Source organism: Rhagoletis zephyria, unplaced genomic scaffold, assembly GCF_001687245.7.
Source record: "Rhagoletis zephyria isolate East Lansing unplaced genomic scaffold, Rhagoletis_zephyria_1.1 Rzeph_scaffold_00002, whole genome shotgun sequence".
Classification (NCBI taxonomy): Eukaryota; Metazoa; Arthropoda; class Insecta; order Diptera; family Tephritidae; genus Rhagoletis; species Rhagoletis zephyria.
In genome coordinates, this window is record NW_016157086.1 from 1,475,024 (window position 1) to 1,497,007 (window position 21,984).

General features: G+C 35.7%; 1 protein-coding gene across 5 annotated transcripts in view; it reads left to right on the forward strand.

Annotated features, from left to right (window-relative positions):
* The window catches only part of LOC108367169 (uncharacterized), a 252,009-nt gene that overhangs the window by 182,213 nt on the left and 47,812 nt on the right, over positions 1-21,984 (forward strand). The window lies entirely within an intron of this gene.

Here is a 21,984-nt window from a genome sequence, read left to right on the forward strand (position 1 = left end):
TCAGCCACAGCGGACATGAGGCTTTAAAACTGCACATATCAAGTTTTTTTTTGAAAATTAAAAAAAAAATTATTATTATAATTATTTTGGTGAGCATAGTTTATTAAAAAAAAAAAATAACATCTACAATCGATTAAGAATTGGAGGCTCTACGCTACTTTTTCATTTGAGACCACTGTGAGCTTATACGAGCGAATTCCTTCCAGGCAAAGCCAAGCTTTCAAATTAATGCAGCGTTTTGGAGCTGAAAGCAAAGAATTTTGTTTAGATGTTAAACTCTCTTTTTTGAGAATAATTAAATAACAAGTAATTTGTTATGAAAAAATAACTATTTCAATGCTCATATAAAAATTCAGGATCCAACGATCTGAACTAAACCAATTTAGCTTGGGCCACCCTTGAGGTACCATCTTTCCGATAAAATGAGATATTGTCGAAAAAGGTTTACATGGTCCAATTTTATGCCGTAACATTCAAACAGAAATATTCCGGCGATTACATGTATAGCCCCTCCTCTTTTTGAAGTCGGTTAAAAATGTGTTTTTAGAGAAAGCAATTTAAGCAAATTGAATAAATATTTTTTAGCCGATTTTTATTGAAGGTATGTAAGTTTTATCATATCTTTTCAACCGATTACCCGCAAAAACTCCGCTCCGCTCTGCTTCGCTCAGTGTGAACACCAACATATTTGCTTTGCTCTGCCTTGCTTCACTCGGCACCGCTCGCCTTTCGGTGTCGACGCACTCTAAGAACTAATAGAATAAATCTTTAGGTCTTTCTCTTCCGTCGGAGCATTGGCTTAAATTACCCATATACGATATATGTATGTAGAAGTATGCCGTCTTGAAGTAAATTGGCGGCTGTACTTGCCGATGTAGCTCCACTGACGCTGAGTTTGCGTTGCTTTACTTGGAATTTGTGGTAGATATTCCAGCGTTTAATAGTCCCCTTACCATCTCTAATCTATAGAATATAACGAATTGCCGCCTTTGATCTCACAAGGATATCAACCAGCCATGCAAAGATAACTTCCGCATTAAGGGACCGGCCATTCTAAATAAAATTCTTCAAATCGTAGTCTTTAAAAAAATTTAAGGGGTCGTTTTCTAATCTAGGCTTGATGAACATTTTCATTGGATGGGTTTCTTACGTCCGGGTCTGACATTTTGCATGTAACCATATCTTGGAACGTTTTGACTGAAAATGCGTTTTTATATTCTGTCGTATATTTATGTGCACAGGTGAATACATATATTTATGTATGCAATGACCTTTAATGAAAAATTAATAAACTAACTCGTAAACAAAATATCGGCAATGATAAACCTTCGCTTTATTTACAGCGCTTTCCATCGTTTCTTATACTCGTATATATGTATATTAGGGCGGGTCGGAAAACACTATTAAAATAAGAGTGAGAATATAAATTTTTCAAATTGTTACAACGACTTACGTAGATCAAATCCGGAACTTATTTCTTATCATAAAATCACAGAAAAAATAAATTGGACAAATTAAAAGTAAGTAACATCAATACTTTAAGCAATTAATCTTTATTTCCTACTTAATTTTTTAATCTATTAAAATATTGAAGTTACTTACTTTTATTCTGTCCAATTATTATTATTTTTTTAATTTTATGATAGGAAATAAGTTCCAGATTTGATCTACACAAGTCGTTAAAATTTGGACAAGGTGTACATATTCCAATGTTATTTTCAATTTTTCAAGCTCATTCCGCAGGCTGAAGATATTGTCGCAGGGAGCCAGGATTTCTTTTGAAGAATAAGGAATTAAAATACCAACTGTTAAGACATGTATAATTTTCGTATCAAACATTTTGTGTTTTTCGACCCACCCTAATGTATATGCATTGTCTGCACACATATAGAACGAAATTCACTAAATTTTTCCTACTCCTACATCTATCGGTATTTTATATACGCTACTAATTTTTCTCGTCTTGTTTTTATTTTATCACCCACTTTCCCAAACCGATTTCACAGTTTCCCATCAACTTCCTAAACTGTATAGAATCGAATGAATCCATTGAGACCCATTTACATCGACTTAGCAATAATATGGATATTTATATACATATGTACTTGTTTAGTCACACCCTCGCCTATTTTGAATAGAATTTGTTCTATGCTTATGCACACAAACATACTTACATTCATACTTAGATATATCGTACACCGTCTTCAAAAGAGTCCAAACTCAAAATTGTACGTTTGTCAGAAAATGCGAAAAGCGTGGCACATGCTAATCATGTGGGCAAGGGCGACCTTGCCTTTGGTTTTTTAAACAAATTATAGAAAAAATTTGCTCCAGCTTTTGCTGATAGGTAAATAAAAGTTCCGAAATTGCCAAATTTTGAGTTGTGAATCTTTTGAAGATGGTATGCGATATAGTGTTTTTTGCATCCATACATACACAATTTTATACCTTTCATGAGCATGAAATGGTATTATAACTTTGGTCCGATGTTTGTAAGTACCAGAATGAAAAGAGATAGACCCATTAAAATGTATACTTAAATGATCAGAACGTCGAGCTGAGTCGATTTAGCCATGTCCGTCTGTCCGTCTGTCCGTCTGTCTGTCTGTCCGTCTGTTTTTATGCAATCTAGTCTCTCAGTTTTCGAGATATCCGGATAAAATTTGGTAGGTGGGTGTATTTTTATAATGTATTAATCATTTGTCGGAACCGGAAGAATCGGACCACTATAACATATAGCTCCCATACAACTGATTGTTCAGATATGAGATTTTTCGTTATAACTTCTCCATTTATGCAGCTACGAACATGAAATTTTGCAGTACTTGCACCCATTATCAACAGAATACTTACAGTGAAAATTACAAAGATCGGGTCACTATAACCTATAGCTCCCATACAACTGATTGTTCAGATATAAAATTTTGCGTTATAACTCCTCCATTTATATAGCTAGGAACATGAAATTCCGCACTGTTTTCAATAATTATCAACAGAAAACTTACAGTGAAAATTAAAAAGATCGGGTAACTATAACCTATAGCTCCCATACAACTGATTGTTCAGATATGAGATTTTTCGTTATAACTCCCCCATTTATGTAGCTAGGAATATGAAATTTTGCAGTACTTGCACCCATTACCAACAGAATACTTACAGTGAAAATCACAAAGATCGGGTCACTATAACCTATAGCTCCCATACAACTGATTGTTCAGATATAAAATTTTTCGTTATAACTCCTCCATTTATGTAGCTAGGAATATGAAATTTTGCAGTACTTGCACCCATTACCAACAGAATACTTACAGTGAAAATAACAAAGATCGGGTTACTATAACCTGCAGCCCCCATACAACTGATTGTTCAGAAATGAGGCCTTTTATCACAACTCCTCCATTTATGCAGCTAGGAACATGAAATTTCGCACCATTTTCACTCATTATTAACAGAATACTTACAGTGAAAATAACAAGGATCGGATGACTACAACATATATCTTCCATACATCTGATTGTTCAGATATGGGATTTTACTGTAAAACTCCTTTATTTGAACAGCTAAAACCGATAAATTTCGTAAGATATTTTATAAATAATAATACAAAGTCTACTGAGAAAATCGTCAAAATCTATGCTGTATAAGCTTTATCTCCTATACCACTGATTGTTCAGATACCAGTTTTTGCGATATATCTCCTTTATGAAGGAAACTAAACCCAATAAATTGTGTTACCGGTTTACATACCGATCACATAGCAGGGAAAATCACTTAGATTGGTGCTAATATAAGGTATATCTTCCATTCCTCTGATTGTTTAGATGCGATTTTTATATAAGTATGTAACTCCTCTATCGATGTATGCAGATGTATTCAAATGCAGTAATCTGTCAAATTAAAATTTGCAGATGTTCATGAAAGGTATGAAGCCTTCGGCAAAGCCGAAGACAGCGCTGCTCTTACTTGTTTTTACCAAATTCTAATCCACCTAACTCCACATATATTTTTACTGCCGCCTTTCCGCTCGCTTATTATATTTTCATAATTTTGCCTTCGTCCTTTTTTACTACGCTTCCATGTCTCGCCTTTCCTCTGCCAATTTTGTTTGCCATTAATGCAACATTATTGCCGGCACACTCTTGTTTTTATTTGTATTTATTCTTTTGTTCCTTTATGTGCAGATTTTTTTTTTGTTTTGTTATGGTTTGATTTTTTTCCTACTGATCCATTATTTATTCATTATCCCTTTCTGCTGATTTACTCGTGTTAATAAATATTTTATTAATTTTGTTTACCGTTTTGCCGCTTGGGCGGATACTCCTGCGGCTATCAACGTAAAAATGAGTTTTATATGGCGAATGCTGGTTGGAAATTTTCCTATTTTTCTTTTCTTTTTTTGCTGACCTAAGTTGAAGTGAGATAATTGTATGGCTCAAATTTTTTCTTCGCCCATGTATATGTTCAGTAGGCTTTGCTTGATTAATCGAAAGTAAATTAAGACAATAATGCTTAAATCTATTCTCCTTACATTATTTTGCAGCAAATTTTACTGTTTCTGCTCAAAGTGAAAGAACTACCAGAGGGATTTCGCTGAAATGAAGAAAAGAATAAATAGGCGCAATAAATTTTATAAGAAATTCTACTTGTACGCCAAAATTGTCCTTTGATCAGTTTCTCTCCACTTGATCTTTGATAAGTAGAGAAAGCCTTTCTCTTCCACTGCTACTAATAGCGGCTTCGGCAGCTTGAAAACTTTATATTTGACGTAGATGTCGAGATATTTGAAAACCCCGTATTTATGATTCGAAAAGGTTCATGTTTAGAATTTATATTACTTACATGAAAGAGAATAACTCCACGAAAAATTGTTCCAGACAGGTGGCGCAGGAGTAGAGATATCTGAAAAACCTCTATATATTTATAGTCCCATTTGTTTTATATTTAGAGCATGTGTATACAAATGTATATATTACTTTAATGGAAAGAAATAATTCCACAAAAAATTTAGCCGTTGGGTGGTGCGGGGTCGGTTAAATTTGGTATTAAAGGGTCACTGCGTTAGCCGATGTGCGTCAGCTGTCAGGGAAATGCGAAATGCTCGCTTTATTTTCTTGCTGTCCACATAAATACCACTTCTCGTACTCAGTGTAAACACATTACTACTGATCAACTTCCACAACAAACCATTGCTCAGTGGTTAGTCGATTTTTCTTTCACGCTACATGCTCGTAAATCTTCGCTTCAAGTGTCCAAAATGGGAAACGAAATTCCACAAAATTTTCGAATACCATCCACATTTAATTCTAAAAAGTTTCCAGTAAATTAGCAACACACATTTTTAATTCGCGATCTTAGAATATTTTAACAAAATCCACATATGCTCCACATGATTTTGTGGTACTGTGTTACTGATTTATTTTTGTAAATTAAGTAAAATTAAATTAAATTAATTATAATGTGCTCTTAACAATTTCCCCCACAATTGCGGTGTCTGTAGAGTTGGGCACTTTAGTTATTTTGAGTGAACCTTTCAGCTGTACTTCGTTCACCTTACTGAACTAGGTCTTTAATCCATATAGTTCAATTGATAAATACATTTATATATCGACACCTTTATGGAAGATCAACCTATCTCGGCAACCAGTTCAAAAATGCCCTATCTCAACAAATTTTTTAAGTATAATTTCAGTTGAGCAAGGTCGTTTTTAAACCAAATTCTGAGGTAAAGCGTTCGTGAAGTTTTCTGAGATAAGGCGTTTTTCAACCTAATTCTAAAATATCACGTTCCAAAATGAGAAATAGTAACACTGATAAAATTTGGTTCAATGAAAATACCGAACTAGTGAACTAGTTCATTGATACGAACTAATTTTTAGTTCGTTTAGTTCAAGAACTACCCAAGCCTAGGTGTCTGAAATGTGTTTCCAAACTGCTAGTTATATGTATAAGCAATAAAGATCCAGACCAAAATAGAAAACGAAAGATGTTTTTGAAGTTGTAAATGGAAAGTAAATGGAAATGCAAGCACAGCTTAAAATGTATATACTTGCCTTACATTACACAAAATGTTTAGAATGCCATCCAAATTTAATTCTAAACTTTTTTACCAAATTAGCGATGTACAATTTCCTTTCGCAATCTTAGAAAATTTTCATAAAATCCACATGCAACCCACATATATTCCATACTGCTTAATAGTAGTTTACTAGGGATAAAACATGTTTTTGTCATAGACTGCTATTTAAACTCATCTTATCTTAAATGTAATAAATTTGAATATACAAATTTGCCACTTGTTTACTGCAGTAGTAAGTAGTTAGTGTACATAGCTTGTTTTTTTTTTAATTTTTTAGGAGGTTTTTCTTCGAATAAAAGCCAATTGTTCCACCTTTTATGCATTTTGTGAAGCAGCCGCATAATTATGACATTTTTACAATGGGCGTGTCCTCAACTATTTGAAATATGTGTTCCACTTTAAATGCCTATTTACATTCGCAACACAAAAGCACACCCCTTCCGAACGCACCCAAACACATACATACATACAACAGGACACCTGACATATGCCACATGCTACACGCTAACTTGAAACTCCAAGAATATATCCAGCTAAACTTTCACTCCACTCATACTTAAGTTTTTTAGGCATTTAACATTTTTCATTCCGGCATTCGTGTACTCACCTAACCGGATGAGCTTCATATATGTATGTTAGTATATAAGTATTTATGCTGGTATGTATGCGTAATAACTGTTGCCCAACGGTAGTTGCAATTTCTTATTGTAACTTTATTACCTTGACGCGCGCACAAAGTGGCGATTTTAAATTGCTGAGCTATTTATGGTTGCCTGTTGGCCGTCATACAACAACGCCACAATACCGGTGCATATGAGTGTTTACAGTTGCTTGGCATGTATGGAAACATGTGTGGCATGCAACAAATTATAATTTACCACAAAATGTGGACTGCTTTGCTGCTTTTACTGCTGATGAAGGTATTTTTAGCGATTTTCGAGGAACTGGCTCAGAGAGCGGCATACGGCCGCCCTTTCATCATTCCCTTCCTTCGCTTTTACTTTTCCACTCCTCGTGCTTTTTTCTTACTACTACTTTATGGCGTGTTAATATTTCGCAATTCATAAAAACTTCAATTTCAAACTTAACCTAGTATAAACGTTGTGCTTCATTTTTTTACTCGATCTTATTTTTTTTATGAAGCGTTTCACTTCTTTTGCATTCAGCGCGCATTTTCAGTTTATAATTAACTCTAATTGAATTATATACCTGTGTAATTACTGTGCGACTTGGATTTACTGTTGTTTGCATACAATTGTTGTTGAAAGCTTAATGACACATAATTGCTGCTTGTTGTTGTCTAGCAATTAGTCAGTTGTTTAATAAAGCAACCAGTTCTAAGTGGAGTTGGAAGTAATTTCAAGCTAAATGGGCAATTTAACTCACTTCAAAAAGGGGCAGGTTGTTTGATAAATTTACCTCTAATGAAATTAGGATATAGGTGAAGGGGAAGCAGGGGTTATACCTAGCATAGGATGCAATGGTAGCGAAAACCAGGCTTTAATGCGAAAAATGCTGCTTATTTTCAATAACTACGATTGCGAGTAAACAAATACGGACGCGACATTTCAAGAAGTTTTAGCTAGTTTTATTTTGTATATTTATTGCTTTCTTTTGTAAAAGTATAGCTCACTAACTAACTGAAACCATCCAAGTAAAAATCTTAAACTATGTCATCAAATCTTGCAAGTTAAGTTTCACCCACTTTACAGTATCCGATTGAGCTGAACAATTGTGAATTACGAGCGGCCCACAGTGCAGCCGAATGCCAAGAGTTCAGCCAAATTTAAACAAAAAAAAGTTGCCAGAGAAGAGCCTGTCGTATGCATAGACCTGGCCATAGATGCTAGAGCTATTAAGCTTCACCAGCAGAGAATCAATTGTCAAGCACCAGAGCATGAGAGACAGCACACCGCCCTGAAGACAACCCTATGAACTCCCCACGTGATATCGTGACCCCCTTCTGCCTAACGATCATATGATGGCGGAATAGTCGAAAGTACATTCAACGTCTACAAAAATTCCCAATGTGATGGCATTGATAATTCTGACAACCAGGATTTGCAGGGCCGTATCATAAGCTTTTAGGACTTGTATAGTTATCTCTACCAATTTAAGAGGATCATTACTGATTGGTTTTAAGACACTCAAATGGCGGATGAAGTCTCCACTTTTTATGCTACATACATTTTGCCTATGGGCACCCCATAAAGCCTTTTATCCAATGTGTATATTTAAAGGAATGGCTGCTACGATAACCATACAGGCAAATCGGTGAAGTCAGAACAGATTAATCGGTTTACCGCCATTTTCAATGCACAATTTGCCAATTTTAGACATATTTCCCAAGTTTTACGAATTTAGTCTTTTAGCTGCCTACAGTCTGGATTTCCTTCGGAATACTTCTACGCTTGATTTATTAAGGAAATTCAGGTCAATTTGTTATAGTCAGACCATAGTTCGTTTGATATCTTCAAAGGCGGTATATTTGACCACTTATTTCTAGCCAGTTTAAGGAAACTAAGATACATTTTTCTTTGAATTATTCTACAGGCGCACCACATGCCACCGGTTCGGATTCATCCAAATGCTCTTACTCTTTTGCCAATTTATCAGCTTTCTCTTTGCCTTTATATTTCCATATCCGGAAACTCAAACCATATAGAGTTGATAACCGGATATGCCATTGCTAATTGCTTTGTATTTGTGGGCGGCGCTATAACCAAAGATTTTTCAGGCTCCGTAGATTTTTCAAATTGCCTATCCAAAGAGATTATATGAAACCAAACTCCTCGGAATAGATTCCTGCTCCTATATTGCTATCCATCTTGGATTCTTATCAGTTCAGATAGGGATAGTATCTATATCAACCACCCGGTCTCTTTTCCATTCACTTCTTTATGGTAATCGGTCTTCAACTTCTCTGCTTAAATCAAAGTTGGCTACTTTACCGATTGTGGCCTTTCACAATTCCTTTTCGTGACCAAAGTGCCTTGCCCCCCATAGCTCTGACTCACTGGAAATGAGTCTAACTGCCGATTTCATATCTACTTCTTTAAGTTGCAGATCGATAGGGCACAGGTTGAGAAAATTGCTCGTGCTTCTCTGATGCAATATTTTAGTGCACCCGAAACGCCTATACTTGCAGCACTTAGCAGTTTCAAATATTTAACACCCAATTGAAACTTACTATGAGTGGGTTTTGTACAAGCAACTTGAATTAAAATATAATTTTTTTGTTACCTTCAACAAACGTTTTAGTATATACCTATGTATGTATGCTTATAACTACATATATACACATATGTATTTGTTGAATGTATTTTTATTTATGCTTACTTTTATATATGCTTAGAACATATGTGTATATGTATACTTACATATGTCTGCATGTACATACGTACATCGCAATGTCACACGGGGACCACATGTCTGTCAAATCGACTTCAAATGAGATAACAGCAGTCTGTGGTCAGCAAAGAAGAGAGAAAAGCAAACCGGAAAAGATTAAAGAATTTCACTTGTACGAGTATAATACGTTCACTCATTTCCGTTACAGACTAACATAAGCTAGATATAGAAGCTGCGTTGATAGAAGAGCTAGAAAAGCTACATGGCTTGAAAGTAAAGTGAGAAAATGTATAAAGTAAATTGTCGAAAAATGCAATCAACTAGATTAAACACGAAAGATTGCTTTATGCATACGTCATACTGCTTGGACCTGAACATAGTATGAATTGTTGATTTTAATTTAAAATTTTTCTTTTAAGATTACATGCGCCTTTGCGTTCTCGATAGTGGTGCTGATCCATGCTTACTCAAAGAAAGTAACTGAATTTATATTGCTAGTAAGCATTAACAGCTCAGTAGCTTTCAATTAAATATCTCTAAATAATATAGCTGGACTCGAAAATTTATTATAAACTCAAAAACCTGAAACAGGTAACAAAGCTGAAAATAGGCGGTTTCAAATAGAAAAATTAATAGCTAGATCGGAAATGAACTGTATTTAATAGATTTTAAGAAACTTCTCACCTTTTCGCTATCTATATATACAAAACAAAGTCGTGTTAGTTACACCATTTATAACTCAACCGGACCGATGTTTATGATATTTGTTTTCTGAATTTGTCTACCTTCCGAATAGCAGAATAAGTTTTAAAACAACCGCTAGGTAGCGCTGGAGTCGAGTTATTAGTAAAACCAGTATTTATGGCCCGATTCGCCTCATATTTGAGAGATCTATTGACAACAGGAAAAACAATACCATTGCAAAAAAAAGAGCCGCCAGGTGGCGTTGGAGTCGAGTTATTAGTAAAACCAGTATTTATGGCCCGATTCGCCTCATATTTGAGAGATCTATTGACAACAGGAAAAACAATACCATTGCAAAAAAAAGAGCCGTCAGGTGGCGCTTGATTCGAGTTATTACTAAAAATCGTGTTTATGGTCCGATTCTCCTCAGATTCAAAATATGTATTGATAACAGGAAAAAGAATTCTTTCGAAAAAAAATTGGCGCCAGGTGGCGCTGAAATTAAGTTACATATGTATATGTAACTAAAAATCGTATTTATGCTCGAATTTATTTAATTATCGAAATATATGAATTCACATATCGATGGTCCTCTGCAATAACGACACAACTCAAAATTCAAAAAATCAACTCCCTTATTACTGTTAACAGGATCATGTCTCTAATCCTTGGCTAACCCATGTCTAATCCTAACTAAGGAAGTAGTAAAGATTATACATGAATAAGACAACGATTAAAGACATTAGTCACTTAACAATAGTATGAGTTTTTATTTTTTGAATTTTGAATTGTGTCGTTTTTGTAAAGGACCATCGATATATTTATGACAGGAATGACATATGTATGTATACTTTTGCAAAAAACTGAAATTTAGTCGGAAACCGCCGTTCACGAACAGCTGTTCCTTATATCTATATCTATCTATACTAATTATGTAAAGAGAAGAAGAAGAAGGTAATCTCGCGAACGGCTCGTACGATTTTCATGAAATTTTGTATATAAGTAGCTTTCAGCAACAAGCATGTTTTAGGCCAAAATTTAATTACTTTTTTCGGGTAGGTTGACCAGGGACCGAAAAAATCTTATTATGGTCCGATTTGCTTAACATTTGGTGCGTAGGTAGCTTTCTACCTAGATTAGCATATAGGATCCTGTTTTTTGCGGTAAGTGGACCAGGAACCGATCTACTCGAAAAATCGTATTTATCGTCCGATTTGCTTAAAATTTGGTACGTAGGTTGCTTTCTGGATTCTTTTTTCCGGTAAGTGGACCAGGGGCCATTTGAAAAAATGTTATTTATGGTCAGATTTACTTGAAGTTTAGTACGTAGGTAGCTTTTTGCCTCGATAACATATAGGATACTTTTCGATCTATTCGAAAAAAATCTTATTTATGGTCCGATTTGCTTGAAATTTGGGGCGCAGGTAGCTTTTTGCCGAGATTATCATATAATATCTTTTTTCCGGATTTCGAAAAAATTTTCTTTATGTTCTGATTTGCTTGAAATTTGGGGCATAGGTAGCTTATTACGAGGATTTACATATTGAATACTCTTTTTTGATATGTGGACCAGGGACAGATCTATTCAAAAAAATTGTACATATGGTCCGTTTTTCTTTAAATTCGGTACACGTATTATAGATATAAATAAAATAGAATTGAATGATTGTTTTACAGTTGGAAAGGCGTTTTAAGGCGTCAGAAAGCAATCGGGTATTGGCTATTTACGTATACATTCTTAATATCTATACTAATTATATAAAGAGAAGTTCCCTATTTTTATAAGAGGTGATCTCGCAAACGGCTGTACCGATTTCTTTGAAATTGTGGACACCTTTTGGTTATAGGCCGATAATAAATTTCGTCACCATACAAATCGAATTTCTCATATCGCATATCTCTGGAAGTATTTGTGGTAGAGTCCTGAAACTTGATATGGTATCACTCCCATACTCATGAAGAAAAGTGGGCGTGGCACCTTCCAAATATACTGAAACTTTTCCCTACCTGTAAATACATATATAATTCTTCGGTACGTGTGTGTGGTTCACATTAAAACACCAGGTGGCTCTGGAGTCGAATTATTACCAAAAATCATATTTTTGATCCGATTTGTCTTATAATAGAGATATATAGTGGTAAAATAGTGGCAATTGTATTGCAAAAAAGATCAGCAAGGTTGCGCTGGAGTCGAGTTATTGCTACAAATTGTCAAGTGAAGTCATTCGGAGATACCAGGCATCAAAGTATTCAAGTTTCCACCGTTAAATCTACTACCATAACCATTGCGGTCCTTGGTTTACTGTGACTAAACAGAATAAAGACAATTCTTGATGAATGCCTTCAAAGAAAATTGTAAGACATTTATGATATTTCGTCTGAAGTAAGTCTATTTATATTGGATTTCTGTAGACCAATGATACTCCGCCATCTTGAAATTGCCTGCAGATTCAAGGACACAGGATACGGGATACAACAATACAAGGATACAGATTGAAGGACGATTCATCATCGTACCGGATCATTGTTGCCGCAAGAACTTCTTCACGGACATGTTAGATTATTTATGACGGAAATAGAGAATATGCTTTCTGACGACCACAAAACCAAACTTGAACGTGAATTTTGGTGAAAACGTCGGACCAAATGTTTCAATAAAAAAATAAATATTTGGCCGGACGAAGTTCGCCGGGTCAGCTAGTCTTTAATAAAAAAAAAATTTAACAACTTTCCTCTTTTAAAGCTACCCTAGAAAACTGTTTTTATTTTCCTAAGTCGCCGCCGAAGAAGTAGTCGGATTTCAGCGAGCCCGAAAGAACAACTGGTACGATGAGGAGTGTCAGGAAGCTGCAGAGAAAAAAAACAGCCTACAGGGCCTAGCTGCTATCGGACGCAACGCGCGCTATGTGGGACCGCTATAGGGATCTGAAGAGGGAAGCGAGACGTATTTGCCGCAATAAGAAGAAAGAGGCGGAAATACGTGAGTACGAAGAGCTGGAAATGCTGGCCGACAGGAAGGATACCCGAAAATTTTACCAGGGAGTTAGGCGACTTACGGAAGGTTTCAAGACCAGGGCCTACTCCTGTAAGAACAACAATGGCGACCTAGTAACCGATGTTTAGAGCGTACTTAAATTATGGAGGGAACACTTGTCCGCGTTACTGAATAGTAGCAGCACTGAAAGTTGTGGAGAAGAAGAACCCGAGCCCGCAGTCGATGATGACGGAGTCGACGTTCCTCCGCCTGACTATGACGAGGTACGAATAGCAATAACGCGACTGAAAACCAACAAAGCTGCTGGAGCTGACAGCCTGCCAGCTGAGCAATTCAAGTACGATGGCGAGGAGTTGATAAGGTGTATGCATCAACTCTTATGCAGAATATGGTCAGATGAACGCATGCCCGACGACTGGAATTTAAGTATGCTTAAGTATGCCCAATCCACAAGAAAGGCTACCCCGCCATCCGCGCCAACTACCGCGGGATTAGCCTTCTAAGCATAGGTTACAAAGTCTTATCGAGCGTACTGTGCGAAAGACCGAAGCCCACCGCCAACGAACTGATTGAACCTTATCAGTGTGGCTTCAGACCTGGCAAATCCACCATAGATCAGGCATTCACAATACGTCAAATCTTGGAAAAGACCCGCGAGGAAACGATCGACACTCACCACCTACTTGTCGATTGTAAAGCCGCTTTCGACAGAACTAAAAGGAGTTGCCTGTGTAATATGACGTTGGGCAATACCACCAGCTCCGTCAGAATTGGGAAAGACCTCTCCAAGCCGTTCGCCACCAAACGGGGTTTCAGACAGGGCGACTCCCTTTAATGTGACTTTTTTAATCTGATGTTGGAGAAGATAATAAAAGCTGCAGAACTGAACCGCTCAGGAACAATTAACTACAAGAGCGTTCAATTGCTGGCTTATGCCGATGACATCGACATCATCGGTAACAAAAACCTCGAAGTTTGTTCTGCCTTTTACAAGTTGAATAGGGAAGCAAAGCGAATGGGTCTGGTGGTAAACGAGGGCAAGACGAAGGATCTCCTGTCATCAAACAAACAGTCAGCACATTTGCGCCTTGGCACCCACGTCACTGTTGACAGTTACAATTTCGGGAAAGTAGAGAATTTCCTTTACTTGGGAACCAGCATTAACACCGAAAATAATGTCAGCATAGAAATCAAACGCAGAGTCACTCTTGCTAACAAGTACTACTTTGGACTGAGTAGGCAATTCAGGAGTAAAGTCCTCTCTCGATGTACGAAAACCAAACTCTATAAGTCACTCATCATGCCCGTGCTGGTATATGGCGCAGAAGCATGGACAATGACAACATCCGATGAGGCGGCTCTTGGAGTATTCGAGAGAAAGATTTTGCGGAAGATTTACGGGCCTTTACACGTTGGCGACGGCGAGTATTACAGACGATGGAAAGATGAGCTGTGTGAGCTTTACAATGCCATGGACATAGTGCAGCGAATTAAAATACAGCGGCTCCGCTGGCTTGGTCATGTCGTTCGAATGGACACCGACGCTCCAGCTCTGAAAGTATTCGACTCTGAACCCGCTGGTGGTAGCAGAGGAAGAGGCAGGCCCCACGGAGATGGAAAACCCAGGTGGAGAAGAACTTGGCTTCACTTGGCGTTTCCAATTGGCGTCAGTTGGCACAGAAAAGAAAATGACTGGCGTGCTTTGTTGAACTCGGCTAAAATCGCTTAGGCGGTTACAGTGCCAAATAAGAAGAAGAAGAAATGTCTGGCGCTACAAATTTTTCGGCTAGAGCGTATGAATTGGTAGTGGAGGTTGAAATTCAATTTTTTCCGAATTGCGAACATTGCCCAACCATTCGATTAATCACTTGGAACTTCGATTTGATTCGAACTTATTCGAATTTTCAAAAAAAAAATACTTACTTGATATTTATCTTCATATTCGTTGTCGAAACCCGGCATTCCTATAAGAAAACTTTGCAAATCGTGCACCGTGCAAGGGCTATCCCTATTCTCTTTGTCTCTCCCCGCTCCCAGTGGCATTCAACGCAACCGTTCAACGCGGGCTCAAATATTTTGCGCAAGCATCTCCGAACTCTATTAAGAAGTTTCACTTTAGAATATTATTAAAAATTTAAGAATTTTTTCATATTGATTATTTTAAAAAGTAAATTTGTCCAAAGGACCTATGCGTTTGGTTTGAAAAAATCTTTACTAAAAAAATGTCACATACATATCTATTTCGCTGCACCTTGATGTTAATGATTTTCAGGATCAAATTCTTACACAGTTGAGAAATGTTGTTAGCAAACAAATCAACATACAATAAGAATAAAATTTGAGTGTAGAAACTACCAGCAAGAGCATAGCAGACAAGCAACATTCACTAACAAAAACAGCAGCGCACAACCAGAATGCCTAGGAAAGAAACTTCACAAAAAGCAGCAGCCAGAAGCAACACCCCGCAGCATTGGCCTGGACCCACTTAATTTTTGGCAGCTGCAATTGGAATTTTTTGTTTCTTTTATCCTTGCCCTTCAGCTGACAACAATTTTCGGTTATTAGTTTTTGGTTAATTTTCTCTCGGATCGTACGTACAGAGCTGAAAACTATGCTGTGTATACATAGTTAGTTGCCTCAAAAACTGAATATAGCAAAACATTGCCTTCGCAGCAAGGACGTGTTGCTGTGAGCGCTATACACAATGTCTATGCACTATGTACAATGTCTTGGTTGCCACCACTACAATTTCTAGAAATTTTATTCAATTATTTTCGTAATTAAATATTTCTTACTCTCTTAGCTTTTGTGTAAGAACTTTCTTTCAGTGTTGGCTGCTGATTTTTAGTTCTAATTTATATTCAATACAACTTTTGCCATTCTTGCACTTAAAAGTATGTACATATGTATGTATATATGTATGTATATATGTACAAACATATGTTTTTAGTTTCGATGCAAGTCTTGGCATAGCGTTACAACAAAGTCTACTGAACCAACTTTTGGGTAATCGAATAACGAAGAAAAATGTGTGCCGGTGGTCAAAAGTTTTAAAAGTAATTTGGAAAGCAAACACCAGCAAGGTTAGAGGCAACATTATAGTGTATGTTTTTTATAGTCGCAGATGGCTTGTGCATATTCGTAATAGAATTTAAGAATTTGTCAGAGGTCTTCGTATAGTGTTCGAACCTTTCTTTATACTGAAACGTTTGCACCTAGATGAGCTGGGAAATTTTCAATCACATACCCTTAAAGCAGAGACTTTCAACAAGCAGAGATCTTCCCAGCAAAATAAATATGCAGTTGAGAAAAAATTTAAATTATAGAAATAGCTTTTGTGTGAGTCCGGGTTTCGCATATGCGTACCTCATCTGGGGGTTTTAGAAGTGGTGAGTCTTTCCGTCTTGCATCAACGCCTTTCTCCCCATACTGTTTTATATGTTTCAACACTAGCTATACTCATTCTGTAAATTCTTGGGCTTAGTTATTTTGTTATTATGTGCTTAAACTTCATCCCTAACGTCCCAAAATTTCTGAATAAGCGCTATATATGCCTTTATTTCGATAAGTAGTGGGAGAAGTGTGGCCAAAGCCTACAGCAAGTTCGCGAAATTTAAGTATATATTTCTTTTTTATATTTCCTTCAGCTCGATCAACAACTATGCTTGGATTGGCATCCTTAGTTGATTGACACATTTAAAAACCATGCCAAGTACAATAATATTTTTTTTAAGAAATCTGTATTTAAAAAAAAAAAATTAAAAGAGGTTGCCACTTGTTTAATGTGAAAAATATTTTTTCAAAATTTTTTTTATTCAAAATTTGTTTCGAAAAAAAATTTAAGAGGGCAACCCTCTGTTTAAAAATTCAATTTAAATTTAATGAATAAGTTAAATGAAACATAAAAAAGTCATGTGGAGTTCAGCAAAAAATGTTGAAGAAGACCTTATTTCAAAGATTTTTTTTTTGAAGAGGTAGTCACCCGTTTAAAAGTAGAATTTAATTTAACGATTTATATTAATAAAGTTTTAAAATAAGTATTTTAAACGAAACAGGCTGACAAGTTTTGTATTTTCAAACAATCAACTTCAATTAAAATTAATATGTGCAAAATGGAATATATTTCGTCTTTGCCGCAAGGATTTTCCACCTTTTCCAATTTTCAATATTTTTATTTTTTTTTAAGCCAAAGGAAATATAAGAAACATATATTGATATGAAATAAAAAGAGTTGAAATATACTTTTATGTAGAAATTATCCACAAAAAGTCCCAAGCTGGTCAAGAACTAAACCTGAAAAAGCCCTGAACAAGACGCAAGTTGGACCCGAACTATTCCCGAAGTGAACCTGAAAAGTCCCAACCTAAGCTTAAAAAAGCCCTGAACTAGTCCCGAAAGTTTATTGGATATTTTTTTTCATTTCTACAAAATTTCGGTTTACTAAACTATTTCCCATGCCGGGGTCAAATACCGAGCTCAAAAGGCCAAGCGAAAATAATTTCAGTATTTTTGAAATAAGTATTTTCTTTGATATAATTTATTTTCTTTTCGCTACACTTGAAATCATAACGCGTAACCCGTCTGCATGCTAGTATTGGTAATAAAATTGCTGCATATCACGTTGCTCTTTATTAGCCAGTTTTGCCCTGTTGTAATGAAATCATTCTAACCAGCATTTGGCTGCGCGTCCCAAAACTAAGAAATCACAACAAGAAAGCCCAATCACCTCGTATTAAATTAATTAAAGAAATTTACACGCTTAAGCGCCCAAAAGTATGAAATAGACCTGGTAAAATGAACTTAAACTACTTCGCTGCCTTTAAAGAATTTCGCTAACGACCCTTAATAGAATAAAATTGTGTCGAAGAATTTGCCACCTCATGCAAGTACACTCCTGCAACACAACGTAAACGCACACTCACACACAAACACACAAATTCGTATGCTATATATTATGTAAATAATATAGTAGTAGGAGCTACTACTTCACGGCAGTGGCCTACCACTATTAGCTCTTCAGCGTGTGGCCGCCAATACTCACCACTTTTACTTGCACAGTCTACGAGCCACTTACGCGCGCACCGAAGAGCGAGCAACATATGCTAACGCCCACTTAAAAGCTCGTTAAAAGCAGCACTTGAACTCATTTTCAATTTTAAAACAATTTTAGTGCAATTTTGAAAGTTTGCCGAAGTTTTTTCCATTCTTTTTTTTAAACATGTTTCATTATTTTTATTTTTTGCATTTTTGCTCGTGAAAAACTTTTACTGCCGACGGGCAATGACAAGTAAATATGTATGTACATATGTACTTACACTCATTTTCACGCGTTTTTTCTAACCGAATGTGGGTGCCTTTGGAGCTTTAAATAGCTTGTAAGTGAGGAGTTGGAAGAGTAAAAAAAAATGTTGAATGATGAGAGTTACTCTCATAAAAATTTATGAAGAACTACTAAAAACACGCAAAAAAAATAAATTTTGTGACAAGCAATAAAAAACAATTTAACGTATTTTTGCATTGAATTTTTTCAAGCACTTAAAAGTTGTTCGTGAAGCTAAAATGAGAGAGAAAAGCTAAGAAATTCGCACTGAAAAAAGCACAGAAATGTGCGATTAGCTCGATGAATTTAAAACTGTTTTCCAAATGAAGTAACAAAAGAATTTAAATAATATAAAGCGAGGAATTTTATGTACGAGAAAGAACTAAAGCCAAAACTTATTTACTCCTATGAAAAAAAAAACTCCTGCAAACTTACTCCGAGTACACCGAAACTGCACTTTAGTTCAACTTGCGCTTATCGCTCATTTCCATTTCATTGTCAGCCTATTCATTCACTGCTCTTATTCGTGCAACTTTTCCCTGTTACTTTATAAACTTTGACCACAGTCTGGTTAGGCAGGAGCAGAGCTCACAAGCAGATGATTACTTTCGTTTTCTTTTTTTGCCACTTAAATGTCGGGAAAAATTATTTTAATAAACTTTCTTTTTTCATTGTGAAATACTAAGCCGCTGAATATGAGCTTGAAAAATTGTTTTTTATTTAATTTTTTTAAATTTATGAGGCGCTTACTCTGCGCTGCACTATGTAGGAGAGGAGAAAGATTATTGGAAACAGGATTTTCAAACGATTTAAGCGCAGCTGCTTAGATTTGCTGACTCCACAAACTGGTCCAAGGAGGAGTAGGTATCACAAAGGACATTTTGCAGACCTAAGTGTGCTAAAATCCCTATTTGTACTCAATTATTTCAAGGAAAAATTTGATTTCATTAAATGCTTTCTGAAAATTTAGGAAAACATTAAACCAGCTCAAAAAAAAATTTTAAGCTATGAATAAAAACAAAAGCTACGAAAAATGTCCTGAAAAGTCACAAAAAATGTAGATAAATCCAGTAAAGTTCAAAGTGAATCCGAAGCCAGGAATTTTTAATTTGTTCCAAAGTTGAAGAAATTCGACGGTTATTTTCTTCTCTAGGTTAATTCAAGCAATTTTATATATGTATATTTTTTTATTAAAAAAACGCCTTTTCCAGCTAAACTACACTACTTTATAGCAAAAAAATTTCAAGAACCAAATCCTCCAATTCCCATGTAAAATCGGCCGCAGAGTCTGATTTTCGTCATGTACTATTCGAGATATCAACACAAAACGTCATACCATACAATGTCATACCAATTAATGCTTAACAATTTAATGGAAATCCAGTAAAAGCCACAAAACCACACTATTAGGCAGCGAATACCAATTAAATCAGCTTCTCCACTTATCACCACAAAGCAAGCTACAAACTACAAAAGACTTTGTAAGGCAAACGACAAACCACTAGAGCTTGTTAGTAATGCGGTATTCACAAGCGCAGTCATTAGTTACTTAAATACCAAATAAATGAGCAGCTTAAGTATACAAATTTCTGAGAATGCTACATGTTAAGAAATTAGACAATTCGTTCTGCTTTGCACCTTTTATACGTGAGCCGACATATGCGGTTAGAAAATTTTCGCCACATATCACTATTCGTCAACCACATGTGTCGCTTTGAAACCACAAAAACCCTGACATTTTCTACCGAATTTCTTCACAAATTAACGCTCATATTTGTTTAACATATTTATTTATTTGCGAACATCATTTGCCGCTTCATAGCATCACAGACCGCAGTTTGACACTTTCCTCAACAGCAATTAAAATTCATATGTGTCTGCAAACATACACGCATCCTTTTTTACATACAATGCATCTACTTAAGCAGCTAAGGTTGCCGTGGCGTATAAGCAACATCAGTAAACAAAGTACCTTTTTTGTTACCTCAAAGCGATTTGTTGGCTTACATATGTACATACCTTCCGCCGTTCCACCGCTGTGCTACCAGCTTTGCTAGTTGCTTCCGGTGATTTTATCGCCTGTTTCTAAGGTAATTTAATTATCCCCTCCCCCACACCTTCCTGCCGGCCTTTCATAACAATTTGCCTTTTGTACGGCTTGTATGTAAGTTTGATTCTTTGGAAGTTGTTTAGCCTCAAATATTTTCGGAAATTTTACAACATATTGGAAGTGCTAATTAGTGTAGAAATACCTTTACTCTGGTTTGTAGTGTAATTTTTCCTAAGTGGTTGTAAAGTTGTTTAGCTCTTGTCATGTTGATAAATATGTTTTTTTTTATTGCTGGTTTGGGTGGAAGTAAAAGTTGGCATCTGGGCGTTGATAAGTAAAATATTTTAAAGATTTTTAGACTCCAATTAGACTATGCTAGATTGCCATATTGGGCAAAATACCATGTATTAAAAGTTCACTAAAAGAACCAAGGTTTGGAATTTGGTATATACAATATATGTATTTTTTTTTTAAATAAAGTACAAAATTTTTTGGAAGTTTTACAAATTTTCTCTTAACACAGGTATCGTATATAACGGCCCCCGAAGAAGAACCAATTAGCCTATCAACCAGGAAAATCCACGGAACCTCTCATTCACAGAGTCACTACAAAAATTGAGAAAGTCCTATAGTTACGGTGACCATCCGTCCTGTATGATACGGGACAGTCCTCTTTTTTGACCCATTGACCTAGTAATTTATTTATTTTATACGGGACGCCAGATGTTTGGTATTTCTTTTAATGTCCTGTATTTGTTCCGTATTCGGTGTTCCGACACCTTAAAAGCTCATTAAAATGACATGCCTATGAAGGAGTTTTAAGTGATGTTGGTATATGAACGTAATTTTATTTATAAGCAGTTATTATTTTCTAATCTGAATGCCTGTGATTCGAATCGAGGAATACATACAGTGGTCAAACTAAGTAGAAATTAGGACTCAACATTTTAGTAAGTTTTAGATATTTTTCCTTAGTTTATTTAATGTTTATTATTTATTTTATGAAAGTGAAGCGCGTTTCCCAACAAAAACCTTATAATACCATATTTCCAACTTTATGCAAAAAACTGTACCAAAACTTTAAACTTTTTAATTAGAATCTTTAGAAAAAAATTGGTTTGCAGTTTTGTAACTCATTAAAATTGAGTATAATAAATTGCGAGTGGAAAGCGTTGCTTATTTGCACTTTATTATACTAAAATTTAACGAATTTTTTTAACAAATTTTACGGGGTAAAAATCTTGAGAAAATTATCCTACAGATTTGTGATGTTGCTATAAAGATACTGTTTCAGGAAAACAGTGTGGGAGAAATTTGAAAAATTATTTCGCCGTATTCGGCTCTCGTAAATATGGCCACCGTACCTATAGTCTCAAAATATAGCCCTTTTTGCATTTATTAACATTTCCGAGGCTTTTTATGACATATTATATAAACCAACTAGAGTTAACCGGCGACGTCTTACTGTGGCTCAGTCTAATAAAATGGAAATATGATAATGAGAGGAG